General features: G+C 38.4%; 1 long non-coding RNA gene across 2 annotated transcripts in view; it reads left to right on the forward strand.

Annotated features, from left to right (window-relative positions):
* Window positions 1–15324, forward strand: part of LOC105481885 (uncharacterized) — a 105587-nt gene that overhangs the window by 72719 nt on the left and 17544 nt on the right. The window contains exons 3-4 of one of the 2 annotated variants that reach the window (XR_987242.2): window positions 12452–12581; window positions 13566–13758. This is a non-coding gene — a long non-coding RNA (uncharacterized lncRNA). Of the gene's footprint in view, window positions 1–12451; window positions 12582–13565; window positions 13759–15324 lie in introns of those variants that run through there. The other variant, XR_987243.2, reaches the window with a different exon arrangement.

The raw sequence follows: 15324 nt of genomic DNA on the forward strand, positions 1-15324 counted from the left end.
CAATGTTTTTAATAAACACATATTTAGTGAGTACCCATTAGGTACTTCAGGTAAATGAAAGGTAGATATGGGAAGTAGCCAAGGCCAAAAAAAATGTTAATATAACCAAACAAGTGTTCTATGGTTTTTATGTGTTCCTTAAAGTTCATGTCTTGGAACTTAACCACCAATTCAGCAATGTTGAGAGATGGCACCAAATGGAAGTTGTTTCAGTCATAAAGCCACCACCCACATGAAAGGATTAATGTCATTATCACAAGAGCAGGTTTGTTATAAAAGAGAGTTCATCCTCCTCTTGTTCTCTCACATTGACTTTCTTCCCATGGGATGCCTTCTATCATGTTATGGCACTACAAGAAGTATCTCCCCAGAAGTAGCCCCATGATTTTGGACTTTCCAGCCTCCAGAACCATGAACCAAATAAACTTCTATTCATTATAAATTACCAAGTCTGTGAAATTCTTTTATAGAAGCATAATACAAACTAGTAAGACAAAGCATGTGAGCATAGGACATTTAGGTTAAAATAGTTGAAGTTTGGATCAAGAGTAAAGGAGTGTCAAGAAATTGAGGCATTTGTAAGGATGAGAATATGGTAGGACTGGTAAGACGTTTGGGCTTTCCTGAGTGCAATGACAAATCATTGACACAGCAAAAGCAAAGAAATACCATGACTAAATCTGTATTCTAGAAAGACTACTGAAATGTGGAGGCTATATTGGAGAGGCTTGAATTTCTCTCTTGAAAATACTTTTTTTCTTTTCTATCGCATTGTCGGGCTGCAAATTTTCCAAACTTTTATGCTCTGACACCTCTTGAATGCTTTGCTGCTTATAAATTTATCCAGCCAGATACCCTAAATCATCTCTCTAAGTTTAAAGATCCACAGATCTGTGTGGCAAGGGCAAAATGCCACCAATCTCTTTGCCTAGCAAGAGTGACCTTTATTCTAGTTCCCAAGAAGTTCCTCATCTCCATCGTAGACCACCACAACCTGGATTTCATTGTCCATATCATTATCAGCATTTTACTCAAAGACATTTAACATGTTTCCAGGAAGTTCCAAACTTTCCTACATTTTCCTGTCTTCTTCTGAGCCCTCCAAACTGTTCCAACCACTGCCTATTACCCAGTTCCAAAGCAGCTTCCACATTTGTGGATAGCTTCACAGCAGCAGCACCTCACTCTTCATACCAATTTACTGTGTTAGTCCATTCTCACGTTGCTAATAAAGACATACCCAAGTCTGGGTAATTTATAAAGGAAAGAGGTTTAATTCACTCACAGTTCAGCATGGCTGAGGAGGCCTTAGGAAACACATTCATAGTAGAAGGGGAAGCAAACACATCCTGCTTCACATGGTGGCAGAAGGAAGAGTCAAAGGGGGAAAAGCCCATAATAAAACCATCAGCTCTCATGAGAACTCACTCACTATCACAAGAACAGCAAGATGGGAGTAATTGCCCTCATGATTCCATTACCTTCCACCAGGTCCCTCCCATGACATGTGGGGATTATGGGAACTACAATTCAAGATAAGATTTGGATGGGGACACAGCCAAATCATATCAAGGTTGTCTTTTTTTGGGGTTAAGTCTGGTTGTGTTCTGTAATCCTCCTGAAATTGAATATTGATATCATTCTCCAGGATTCAACAGTTCTCTTATTATCCTTTAGAATGAACTTTCTACCCCAGACTCTCTTCACCTCCTCTTTAAGGCCAGTACCTCTTAGATTTGTCCTTTCTAGGGTATTTTTCTTGCATTTATAGGCATGCCTTATTCTCTTGTTTTCTTTTTTCTTTTATCTGCTGTAATTGTTTTTCAAATAGTCTTTCTTCAAGCTCACTAATTCTTTCTTCTGCTTAATCAATTCTGTTGTTGAAAGAATATTCTTTCAACATTTCAACACCCAGGCTGTTCCCCCTTGGCCTGTCTCGTTCTTATTGGCACCCAAAGTCCAGAGGGGACCAAGAAAGCAGGGCTCTGGTGTCTAAGTGCTTTCAACATTCTGTCAACATTTCAATAGCATTCTTCATCTCCAGAATTTCTACTTGATTCTTTTTAATTATTTCAATCTTTGTTAACTTTATCCAAGAGGATTCTGAATTCCTTCTCTGTTTTATCTTGAATTTCATTGAGCTTCATCAAAACAGTTATTTTGACTTCTCTATCTGAAAATTCACATATCTTTGTCACTCCAGAATTGGTCACTGGTGCCTTATTTAATTCACTTGTTGAGGTCAAGTTTTCCTGGATAGTCTTGATGCTGGTGGATGTTTGTAAATGTCTGGGCATTAAAGATTAGGCAGTTATTGTAGTCTCACAGTCTTGACTGCTTTGTATGCATTCTTCTTGGACCTACTTTCCAAATATTCAAAGGGCATTGAGTTCTGTAATCTAAATCTTTGGTCACTGCAGCCACATGTGCATTAGGAGGCACCCCAAGTTCAGTAATACTGTGACTTTTGATAACTCGTGGAAGTACTGCTTGGTGGTCTTGTGAAATATCCAGGATAATTCCCTGGATTTATCCAGGGAACTGTGTAGAGACAGTTGTTCTCTTCCCTTACTTTCCCCCAAACGAGCAGACTCTTTCTCTCTATGCTGAGCTGCCTGGAGCAGGGGGAAGGGTGACACAAACACCCCTGTGGCTACCACCATTGAGACTGTGGTGGTTCAGACCTAAAGTCAGCACAGCACTGTGCCTTGCCCAAGTCCCATGGTGACCACTGCCTGGCTACCACGTATGTTCACTCAAGGCCCAAGAACTCTTTAGTCAGCATATGGCACATTTCCAGCCTTGTATCTTACTTTAATGACAAGTAATCTTCCAATTGGCCCAGGGCAGGTCCTGGAATGCTATCCAGGAGCCAGGGCCAGGAGGCAGCAACCTTAGCAGTCTACTTGGTGCTCTATTCTACTGCAGCTAAGCTGGTACCCCACCCACAAGACAAAGTCCTTCCCACTCTTCTCTATCCTTATCTCATATAACAGGAGTCTCTTCCTGTGGCCACTGCTGCCCTAGGCCCACAGAGATTTCTGCCTGGCTATTGCTGATGTTCACTCAAGGCCCAAGGTTCTTCCTTCAGCTTGCTGTGAATGCTTACAGGCCTGGGACTCACCTCCAAGGTAGTCAACTTCCCTTTGGCCTAGACTGGGTCCAGAAATGACACCTATGAACTAAGGCCTGAAAGTAGAGACCCCAGGAGCCCACTTGGTGCTCTATCCCACTGTGGCTGAGCTGGTGCCCAAGCTGCAAGACGAAACCCGCTTTACTCTTCCCTCTCCTTTCCTTTAGCAGAAGGACCCTTTCCCTATGGCCACCACAGATGGGAATGACCTGGATCACACCTAAAGCCATCATAGCTGTGGGTTTCACCCAAGACCAATAGTGAGAACTGCCTGGGACCACTAATGTTTATTCAAGACCCAAGTAATCTAGTCAGCAGGTGATGAATCCTGCCAGGACTGGGTCATTCCCTTTAAGGCAGCAGATTCCCTTCAGAGTGTGTATAGAAATGGGAGCTAGGGCCTGGAATCAGGGCCTCAAGTCTCTGCCTAGTGCTCTATTCTCCTGTGGCTGAGTCAGTATCCAAGTAGTAAGGCAAAGTCCTCTTTTCTCTCCCTTCACCTCTTCTCAAGTAGAAGAAAGACATCTTTCCTGGAGCTGTGGGCTGTACTGGCTTGGGTTGGGGGGAGGATGGCACAAGCACTTTCTTGATCACCCCTGCTGGTGTCTCACTAGGTAATATGAACCCCAAGTCCACTTGCGCTCAGCCCAGCACAGTACCAAGGCTTGCCCAGGAATTGCAATTGTGGCACAGAATGCCTTTCAAGTTTATTTAGAAACCCAAAGTGCTTTATACCACAGTGGCGAAGCTAGCTAAAACTTCAGAGCTCAGATTCTAACTGCTGAAATGGATAATTCCCCTCTAGTCTACATGCTTCTTCTATGGGACTGGAGGGATCATACAGACCAATAGGCAATAAGAGCATGTAGAACAGAGAGGAATCACCCCTCTTATTCCTTGTGCTGCTCTCTGCTGTAACATGGCAGCATGGAGTTACAACACAAATTCCCACAATCACTGTGCTCTTCAGTATACACAGATTCTCTCTCCACCAGGAAGCCACAGGGAAAGGACTGGGGAGGGGTTGTATCAGCAACCCAAAACTGTCTTACCCTCTTCAATGCCTCTTTCTTTGACATGATATTAAACCTGGATTTCATAATTTTCACTTGATTTTTGGTTTCTACAAAGGTGCTTTCTTATGTGAATAGTTGTTCAGTTTCATATTCCGGCTGGGGGAACAACTAGAGGCTTTTATTCGGCCATTTTGCTCTTTTTCCACTTGTTAGGTGACTTTTTATCTCAATCATCTGAGGTGATTTTTTTATCTCAATCATCTGCAATACTGATGACTGTGACCCATCTACCAGTGGCCATTGCCACGACACTGGCTGCAGTGGGGAAGGCGTTGCCAGGGCTCTGTCCTCCACAGAGCTTGCAGGAGCTGTAGAACAGGCAGAAGCCCTGACCCTTTCTGAGTTGGCAGGGTGGGAGCTTCACACTCCTTAGGCTCTCCTACGCTCCCTGTACTCTTGGGGGCTGGAAGGAGGCAGGAGCCCCACCCTCCTGGGTACAGCAGCACCTGTCCAAGCTGTGGTCACTCCCAGGCATCTCTGCACTCTTGGAGGCCCAGGAATGCTCTCCTTATCCCCACAGGCTCAGAAATGCCTGCTCCCACTCCCTGGCCTCTCCCTGCTCCTGGCACCCACTCTGATCTGGGAGGAAAGTTGAGGCTGAGCCAGGGCATTGTTGCAACCTGGCTGGGTGTGTGTACACTCAGGCCAGCACTGAGACACCAGACCCCTGCTTTCTTGGTCCCCTCTGGACCTTGGGTGCCAATAAGAATGAAACAGGCCAAGTGGGAACAGCCTGGGTGCCATGAATGGCAGCAGGAAGCAGACAGGCTCCTGGGTGGAAAGGGGGAGGTCCCTTGAAAGCCCTACTTTCAAGCTAGGGAACGCCTAAAGCCTGAGGGTCAGACTGCTAGCCTCGCAGATGAGAGCAGGGACTTACAGTGCTTTTTCTGGGCCTACGCATGGCTGTCCAGGGACCATCAGCATGAATGGCCTCCCCTCTGATGCCCATAAAAACCCCAGACTCAGCCAGACTCAGGGAGATGATGAGATGGCCAGCTGCAGAGGAGCTATCCATCCCCAGTCTCCTCTTTGCTAAGAGCCGAGATGACAGAATGACCAGTTGTGGAGAGGAGCTACCCATTCCAGGGTTTCTTCTCTGCTGAGAACCTGAATGCTCATCAGCACACTCTGTCTAAAGAGAGGAGCTACCCACTGTGAATCTCCTCTGAGCTGTCTTATCACTCAATAAAGCTGTCCATCTGGCTCACCCCTCACTTGTCTGCATACCTCATTCTTCCTGGGTGAGGGAAAAGAATGCAGGACCCACCAAATGGCAGGGCTGAAAGAGCTGTAACACAAACAGGGCTGAAACATGCCCCTTCCCTTGCTCACCACATTGTGGGCAACAAAGACAGAAGAGCTATGACCCTTTGGGGAACCCAGACCTAGGAGCTCCCCAAGCCAGGTCTGTGACACCTTCTTCAGGGTTCTGTGGTTCCTGGCATCTCTAAGCTTCTGTGTACCACTATGTTCCTCAGTCCCAGCTATGGAAGCTGCTTGTGGGATGCCTGGTCTAGCCACACCCTTGCAGAAAGCTGGCACCCATGATGGTTTTTGGAGCTGTCCACCCCACCACAGTCAGCATGCCCTATACCCACTCACTCATACACCTTTCACTGTTCCACTTGCTCTTGGCAGGCATGGAATTCAGACCAGTAGCATGAGCCAGTCACAGCCTGCCAGGCCAAGTGGAAACAGTGAGCCCAAGCAAAACGTGGGCAAAGATGCTACTAGCCACAGAGGTTTCCAGCTCGTGAAGCAACACCCCAAGCAACACCCCAAGAATCCTGTAACGATACAAAGTCTTCAGAAAATTCACAAATATTTACATGCAAGGGGATTAAAAATCTCTCAGGAAAGAATGGAACTATGACATCTTGAAATGCTATGACACTGTTGTTTATTCCAATAGTTCTATGTCTGTGACATGAAAATATTATAAAACCCATAATAGTAATATCAAAGGACTAGGCTTTAGTAATTAGTGGAGTTAGTAATTAAATATATTGCTAAAATTATATTATTATAAATATAATTTACTTAAACTCCAGTGCCAGATCATACATGGACTTCAAAATATGCCTCATTTTCAATGTGATGTTTTAGCTAGATGTCTTCTCTAGCAAATAAAAACACTTTCTAACTGATTAAGAAACTCTTCCAGAAGCAATCTATTCCTATCACACACATTTTTATTATTAAAGTTTTAAATTCACTACTTGTAAAATATAGTTTCATTTATTAATTCATGCATTAAACACATTGAATTCAATTTTTCAATAAATCTTTCTTAACAGCCACTATGTACCATTTACTATAATAGGGTTGGAGATTGGTAGGTAAATTGAAAGAAATAGTTCTTTCCCTTAAGAAATTTAGAGTGTACAGATAATAGCCATCATGGAAAAGGTAAACTTAAATATGAGAAATGTTAACAGGCTTTATTAAAGTATGTAATAGTGTTATCTAGTCTACTGTGAGGTTTATGGAAGAGTATGCATGGTCAGAGGACACAGCCTCATAAATATGTTTGAAAATTTAAAACCATAATTATATAAAAACAACCTAATTTCACATGAATCTGTATTAGCATGAATCAGAGTCATTAAACCTTTAGAAAATTATTTTTTAAACTGGAAAAACCCATTGTAGTTATCTGAAGTTACTAGAAGGAATATAATGAAATTCATGTAATATTAAAAGCGAAAAAAGGTGGGATTCTGTGGAAATAAGATGTGTGGTTAATTAGACTTTCTGGTTAACTGAGCATTGAGTTTTTAATGCAGTGTCACGTTCAAGTTGAGAATTTGTTTTAGTATGATCATGTATTTTAATTGGCTACAAAACTCATTGTTCTTATTATGAACATAATATTTCTGAGGCACGCATTCTAACTATCTTTTGAAACAACTGAAAGAAAAAACAATGCAGATATTTTAAATGTAGAAATATTTTAAATTTCTTTTCAGACTCACACATATACTTATTTTTTTAAGTAATGTCACCACCTGCTCTACTGTAATCTCAATGTTGGCAGTAATTTAAACATTGGGGAGATTTTGCAATTGAAACCTAATCATTCTTATAAATCATTCCAGAGGACATAGTCTGTCATTTCACAGGAAGATATTATTAAAAGTGGGCTTGATTCAACAATGCAAAATTCAAAAACAAATTTGTTGCTATGACTTTAACATGCATTACATTTTGATTTGTTACTGATGGAGGTGAAGGTGGGGAGTAACACTAGCTGATTCATTGAACTAAATTATAATTGCTTTCCCTTCGGTTAAGAGCAAGTCAGCTGTTTTTCTTCATTAACACTGGATGTGCACATTTCTACAGGAACTCTTCTCTGTTAATGGGCAAAGGGAATGGTAGATTTATTGGTTTGACACATTGGAGGAGAAAATATAGTTAATGTATTAAGTGTTTTTCACAAATGTAAAAGGCACCTCACCAAATTTTAGTGATGTTAATGTTTTTGGAAAGTCCATTCATTTTTCCTTCCTTCCTTCCTTCCTTCCTTCCTTCCTTCCTTCCTTCCTTCCTTCCTTCCTTCCTTCCTTCCTTCCTTTCTTCCTTCCTTCTTCCATCCTTCCCTCCCTCCTCTATCCCTCCCTTCTCTCCCCCACCCCACACTTTCCCCCTTTCTCTTTCTTTTTGGTAAGAAATCCTGCTGGGTCCCTGTAAATAGATATTTTTGAATTTATTTGTGTGTGTGTCTTTTTAAATGTTTTGAAGTGCCTTAAAAATGGAATATCCTGGTGAAGGAATATGTAGTTAAGATGAATACAGTCACTTTGAATAAATGTATATTTTGCCCAGTGCTTCCTGTCAGCTGGGTAAAAAGGAGAAGTTAAATTACATCACTCTTATTAACAAAGAGGAAGAATTGTACAATTATCTGAGGATAAAGGAAATTCTTCCACGTACGAATTACAAAGAAAAGTTCTCAGATGGTAGTTCATGTAGATATAATCCAATGCAACTAATAAAATAGCAGCTATGTATATTAAATAGAAAACAGTTTCATAATTATGTTTCTTGAAAAATAAAGAAAATTTGTCATTTACTTAGATTCTTATCATTGTCTGGTTTCTAGGGCCACTTTGTAAAGAGTTACTGTATTTGCTTAGGTAGAAATATCCTAATTTTGATTCCATTGATACAGATAGTAAATTCATGGATACCGATTTTACTTTTATTTTATTTTATTTTATTTATTTTTTTGGAGACAGAGCCTCGCTCTGTCACCCAGGCTGGAATTCAGTGGCAACATCTTGGCTCACTGCAATCTCCACCTCCCAGGTTCAAGAAATTCTTCTGCCTCAGCCTCCCAAGTAGCTGGGATTACAGGCACCTGCCACCAAGCCTGGCTAATTTTTGTATTTTTAGTAGAAATGGGGTTTCACCATGTTGGTCAGGCTGGTCTCAAACTCCTGACTTCAGGTGATCCACCCGCCTTGCCTCCCAAAGTGAGGGGATTACAGGTGTAAGCCACCATGCCCAGCCTCATGAATAAAGATTTTTAATTCTTCTTTAACATACCTTTGTAGCCACAAAGTCCTTCCACTTGTTTTTAGACCTTAATTCTAAACATATCAAACCTTAATTCTAGGTTTTAGACCTTAATTCTAAACATATCAAAAGAAATGTTTTGCTTTACATGGTAAAGTTTAAATGCAAGCTTAGTAAATTTGTCTAACAAAACACAAACTGTAGTTATATTTCATATACAATTATGTATTAGGTTCTGTTCTAGGTCATTTGAAATTACACTATACTTTAGAGATATTTGAGTGTACAGAATTGCCCTTGTGTTACAATATAAAATAATGAAAAGAAAAAACAAATACATGAGAAAATGACTTGCAATTTTTGCACTGACTGTAATTTTTGCATTGACTGTGGATGGCAACTTTAAAAAGTGATCATTTTTTCTTCCACATTGTATGGAAAGAGACATATTTATGATGTACTACTTATAATGTGTTTCCCCCACCAAAAACACATAAGTGGGACTTCGTACAGGATTTAGAGTGGAGAAGTAGGGACAATATAACAATAATTGGATTCTGATTTTTAGGAATGAGGTATGTCTATCAATTTTGTGCTTCACACTTTGTTCTGTAAGATTAAAAGTTAACATGATATATGAGTGCCATATTAAAGAGTACATATAAGTAAAATTTCTAGTAGAATATTAAAAAAGAAAGGTAAAGTGGCTCAGACTTTTCTTTCTTCTTTTTAATTTTAACAATATATAAGTAAAAGAGGGTGTTTACAATCTCAGACTCAGGATCCAGATTTTCTGACTTAACTGAGGCCCTGCTACTTTCTAGTTGGTTACACTGGACAAATTACTTGACTTCTTTTGCCTCCAGTTTTTTTGTCTATCAAGTAAGTTAGAGCATTGCTATGAGGGATAAATAAGTTATTGCAGTTATAGCACTTAGAAGAGTGCCTGGCACCTAGCAAGTGTGCAACAAACAACAGGTAAAGTGAAAGATACAGTTTTTCACAGCATTTTCATAGTATTTCATAGTAAAGTATAGTATTTTATGATGATGAATAATATTCTATCAGGTAAACTATAGATTAAAGGCCATTAGAGAAATAATGACACAAATTTCATGAAAGGTTGTTTATTGGAATGGCACTGGCCAGCTGATATTGGGAAATGTGTGGTAGTGGTATAGGGGGTTGGAGTTGTCTTACTGATTGAAGGGGAGGGTGATTGGATACTTGATACTGTCATTTAGTGAGTAGAGACAGGAGAGGCTAACAGTCCTGCGATGTGCAAGAAAGTACCACAAAATCATAAATTGTTGTGCCCCAAGTGCCAATATCTCCGTAGTTGAGAAATATTACTATTTCTCATAGGAATTAAGGTCTAAAAACAAGTGGAAGGACTTTGTGGCTACAAAGGTATGTTAAAGAAGAAACACATTGATACCTTACATAAAGTTTCTGTTTATTGATTTAATTATATCTTAATTATATCTGATTGTATTTATGAAACACCTTCATTGCAAGAAAATCGATAAAACATGTTTAGCAAATTAGTTATTTAGTATTCAAAAGGAATGATAGCACTTTAGTCAAATAAAAGCAGAAATTCAACACTCAAACTAATCGATACATTATCCTTAGCCATAGTTAAAAATTCTTTAAGGTTATGAGAGGTATGTCTGAAGAAACCGATTGAAGGAAAGACCCTCTAACAGCACACAAGATACTAGAGTATATTGGAAATACAATTTTATATGTGCTGGAAAAACAAAAATTAAAAATTAAAAATTAAAAAACAAAGTAGATCAACAAATACATTTTTAAACTATTGAGAAACAAAACATTTTTAAGAGGATAACATTGCTTATATCAGTATGCAGGCTAAAAACATTTTTCCTGAAGAATATTTGTGTTGTGTGAACTGTTTTAGAGTCACATTAATTGGGAGGCTTTTCTCTGATCCTACTAACTACTATTTCCTCTGTTACGGAGACATACAAGACCAGTTGGTGCCTATCTTTGACTTAAAAGCTAAGAAATAAGCATTTCTTAGTTCAATGAATAAGACTGAGTAAATTTAGAGGGAGAAAATATTTGTCATTGTTAAGATGCAAGTTTTTCAATATGTATAAGCTGTTTTTTAAAGTAAGAGTTTTTTTCTCTATAGGATCAACTCTAGAAAAAAATACAGAGCAGCATTGCCCAACAGAAATACAATATGAGCCACAAATGCAAGCCACACAATTTTAAATTTCAAATTTAAAAATATTCTAGTAGCCATATTAAAATAAGCTAAAATAAATGGGTGACATTAATTAATGTATTCATTATTTGGTTTAAAAATATATTTCTTATACCCAAAACACTATTTCAAAATACAATTGATTTGACTATATCTCAGTAGCCATTAACAACTTGAACTAAACACATCTCAAGTGCTCATAGGTACATGTGGCTAAGGACTATTGCACTGGACAGCACAGATCCCGAGTGTCTTCTTCATCCCCTTTAGCCTCTACCAACTCTACCTGAATCCTTTGTCTCAGTGTGTTAGTCCAAACTAACATGTGCTTTAACTGTAAAATACACACTGGATTTTGAAGCCTCAGTATAAACAAAGAAATGTAAATATAACAATTTTGTATTGATTACATTTGGAATAATATTTTGGGTATAAGAAATAGATAATTAAAATAATATAATTTAATTAATTTCATCTGTTTCTTTTTCATTTATTTTAATATAGATATCATTTGTCTTTTAACACTCTAATTGCCTCCAGCACAACCTGGTGAGTAATAAAAAAGTTAATGAAGAGCCAAATATTTACCAAATACCTCAAAAATGCAGCACATTATTTCTGTCTCTGACCTCAAGAAGCCTAAGTTAAAATAAAATAAATAAAACATAAATAGAAATAATCATAAGATGTAGAATATGATGAACAAAGGAAGAATCTTGTTAACATGATGTGACAGGGCTTTTTCCTTGAAAAAAAATGATAATATATCTCCCCTGTCTTTAATAACAACTTCCTTTCTATTTATATTGGCTCATCAAATCATTTCTCCTCACTAAATTAATCAGTGTCAATAGGAATTTATCTTACTTCCAAAACAGTTAAAAAAATTAAATATTTTTTAATAATCATCTGAAACTAAAAATTGTAAAATATATATTTTATATGATGAAATTTATAACTTTAAATAAAAGTCAATACCAGTAATCATTCAGAGAATATTACAAAAGAAGAAAAGTCATTAGAAATAATTTATTCCCAAAGAATTACTATGGCATCATTATTCTTTATTTCATAGTTCTCTAATTAGATGGTAGAAGAAGATTTTCTATTGTTAACAATATCAGGTTCTACAGAAGAATTTAAGCATCAGTAGTTCCTCCTTGTGCCGAGTCTTTATACTCCGTTTTTTGCTATTGCTCACAGTAATTCTATTCTGGCCTCTTCTTGTGTATAAAGATTCTTCACAACAAGTGAAGAAAAATGTTGAATGGAGTTACACTGTGCTGTTTCTAATATTTAATGCTTATCTGTGGGAGGTATATGTGAATGCCTATGTTTTATTCAGTAGTTACTCATTCGAAGATGACAAATAGTGAATAGATATATAGGGAGAGCACTTGGGGGCTGTCTTAGTCCGTTTACTACTGCTGTAACAGATACGTAAGACTGGTTAATTCATAAGGAATGAATATTTATTTCTTACAGTTCTGGAGCCTGGAAAATCCAAGGCCAAATGGCTGGCATCTTGCTGACAGCCTTCTTGCTGTGTGGTCCCATGGTGACATAAGGACAAGACAGAAGGTGGAAGACAGAAGGGCAAGAGAGTGTATGAGAGGTGGGTGGGGAAGGGAACTCATCCTTTTATCAGGAACCCACTCTGGTGACAACAAACCCACTCTTGCAATAACAGCATTAATTTGTTCATGAAGGTAGAGTCCTAATTACCTATTCACATCTTGATGGCCCAACATCTCAACAAAATTGTATTGGGGATGAACTTTCCAACACATGATCTTTGTGGTGCATTATTAAAACAATAGCACAGAACCAATTTGGGATTAGAATACCAAACTCTATAACTAGACTATTTTGTTGTACTTGAAGTACAAAAGTCTAGCTTGACCTGTCCTGCTGAAGTTCCCTATAGTATTATTTACACTGAATAAGTAATACTTAGGGTACATACTCTCAGGTATGTACTGATTCTCCCAGATAACCTAGGCAGCAGGCATAAATTGGGAAAAGAGGCCAGGTCATATGCCCACATTTCTGTGGGTAAAAGGTAGGGTTTCCCAACGTGGGGAGGGGTAGAGATTCAGAGTTTCAAGGAAGAGGGTCCTCTTTAAGAGGAGGAAAGGCCTACCTATAGAGCAGCATGGCTAGAAACTGAGTTGAGTCAATGAGAAAATTGCTCTGAATGGGGTTTAACCTTCCTGTGGCTTGACATTAGAATAAGGAAACAGTCATATTTAGCAGTTTTAAATGTATAATGTTTCCTTTAATTATCTCCAGCTCCTCAGTAAAACTTAACATGCCTTTCCATTCTTTACTAATGGTAGCATGGGAGTAAAGGAATGAAACAGAAAAGAGAAATGTGGCTGCCTCATGTCAATTTCATCTCCCAAGGCCCATGCAGAGGGAAGGGAGGGCCTTGTATTGAAAGGACTGCCTTGTATTGGCAGTAGGGGTTACGATAGCCACCATGAAGGAAGAGCCAGGCCACAGTGCAGTTAGGAGCAGCATGGATGTGCATGAGCCATTGCAATGAGCCAAAAATGGTTATAAAACAATCCGCTTTTTTTTTTTCTTATATACCCAGAGGAGGGAACTTTTGTTAAAGAGAGACAATGACGTAGCATGTAGAAGAGAGGCTGGAAAAACAGCTGCATACTTTTTATAATTGTTATCCCTAAGGAAGACAAGGAAGTGACCAAGAAGTTGGACTCTGAAGTCAGATCAACCCATGTTTGTATCCCATATCTACCTCTAAACAGCTGTGTGAACTGAAGTAAGCATTGTCCCTTAGCTTTCCAAAAATAAATTGATATTAATATTAATATATCTTTTGCAGTATTGTAAGAAATAAATTACACAATGCATATAAAGTTTTTAGTAAAATGCCTGTCAGAGAGTCAAATTTTCAATATTATCTGATTTTATAAATGTTCTTATTCTTTATGTTTTCATGTTTTTATACCATTTATTACTTTAATAATCAGAAAACAATTTAGTATAACACTCTGAGTAAGGACATTTCTGTGCTGTGGAACAAAACCACACTGGTCGTAAAGAAGATGCTCTGAAATTTTAAAGTAAAACGTTGATACTTTTAGGTCAAGTTTATGGTATGCAATAACTCCCCAGTCAAGTTTCAAATCACTTTCAAAATATATTTCTTTAATTTTTAAGTATTCAATAATCACTCACCCTAAGAAAACTTGATACATATACTTAGTTGTCATTTTTAGAGAGGTTATAGCTGCAACACCACAAAAGAGGTTATAGCTGAGAAAACACACAAATAAATGTAGGGAACATGAGAACCACCAAGATTTAATAAACAAGAAAGAGACTAGAAGCTTCAAACAGGTTGAAGAACAAAAGGAGGCACAATACGTTGGAAGTGAAAAGAAACAAATTTCAAGAAAGAAAAGACAATCAGTGCCAAATGCTACAGAGAGAACAAGGAGAACTGATTATTAAATTGAATTTGGCAGAATGCCAAATTAAAAGATTTGTGTAAATGTCAATTTCAGGCTATTTTTCCAAACACTTTGAAAAACAGCGAACAGATAGTGAAAGAGTAAATCAAAGTCAGATGAGTAAAGAGAAATATATTTTTTCTACAGAAAAGCTGTTCAGTTTGGAGGCAGAAGGAAAATTTGCAGATACATTTGTTGGCACTAAGACTTTAAGGACTTTTAAATGTTTATAATTCCTGGAGGGTTGAATAATCATTGAACTCTACAAAACTGACCCAACATCCCGAAGTAATAAGTCTTGGAAAAAATCCAGATAGGAAAAAGGAGCAAACATATGTTCGTCACCCTCTGTTCAGCGTGGGCATATCTGCATGGGTTGAGTATAACAGCTCCCAAGTCACAAACTAAAGCCATCGGTATCATTTATAGATTTACAATTTCTGACAAGGCTGTGCAGACCTACAGGTCCCTTCATTTCCTTTCTAATTGCCCTGTTCTGGAAAAGGGAGTGTCTCCTCCTGACAGTCTTTCTCTTCATTAAACTGGAATCAGAGGGAAACTAACTGTACAAATCATTGCTCCTCTGAGCTGGATCTTTCATCTTTGACTCCTGTAAGGTCCCCCAAATAAGCAAAGTTTCAAAAAAGGGTTAAGGAAATCTCTCATTTTGCCCCTCTCTCCATGCCAGGCCTAATGCCAATGTATTTTTATAGAAATATCCTTAGGGTCATCATCATCATCTTACATGTTTATTCCACCTTAGTATCTCTGTTTTAGAAGATGAAAACCCAGAAAGAGTGAATGAATTGTCCAAGGAAATTAGCTAGTGGACGTCAAAGCTCTTTATTGAACATATTTCCTAATTACTAGACCAAG

The sequence above is a fragment of the Macaca nemestrina genome, chromosome 7 (assembly GCF_043159975.1).
Source record: "Macaca nemestrina isolate mMacNem1 chromosome 7, mMacNem.hap1, whole genome shotgun sequence".
Classification (NCBI taxonomy): domain Eukaryota; kingdom Metazoa; phylum Chordata; class Mammalia; order Primates; family Cercopithecidae; genus Macaca; species Macaca nemestrina.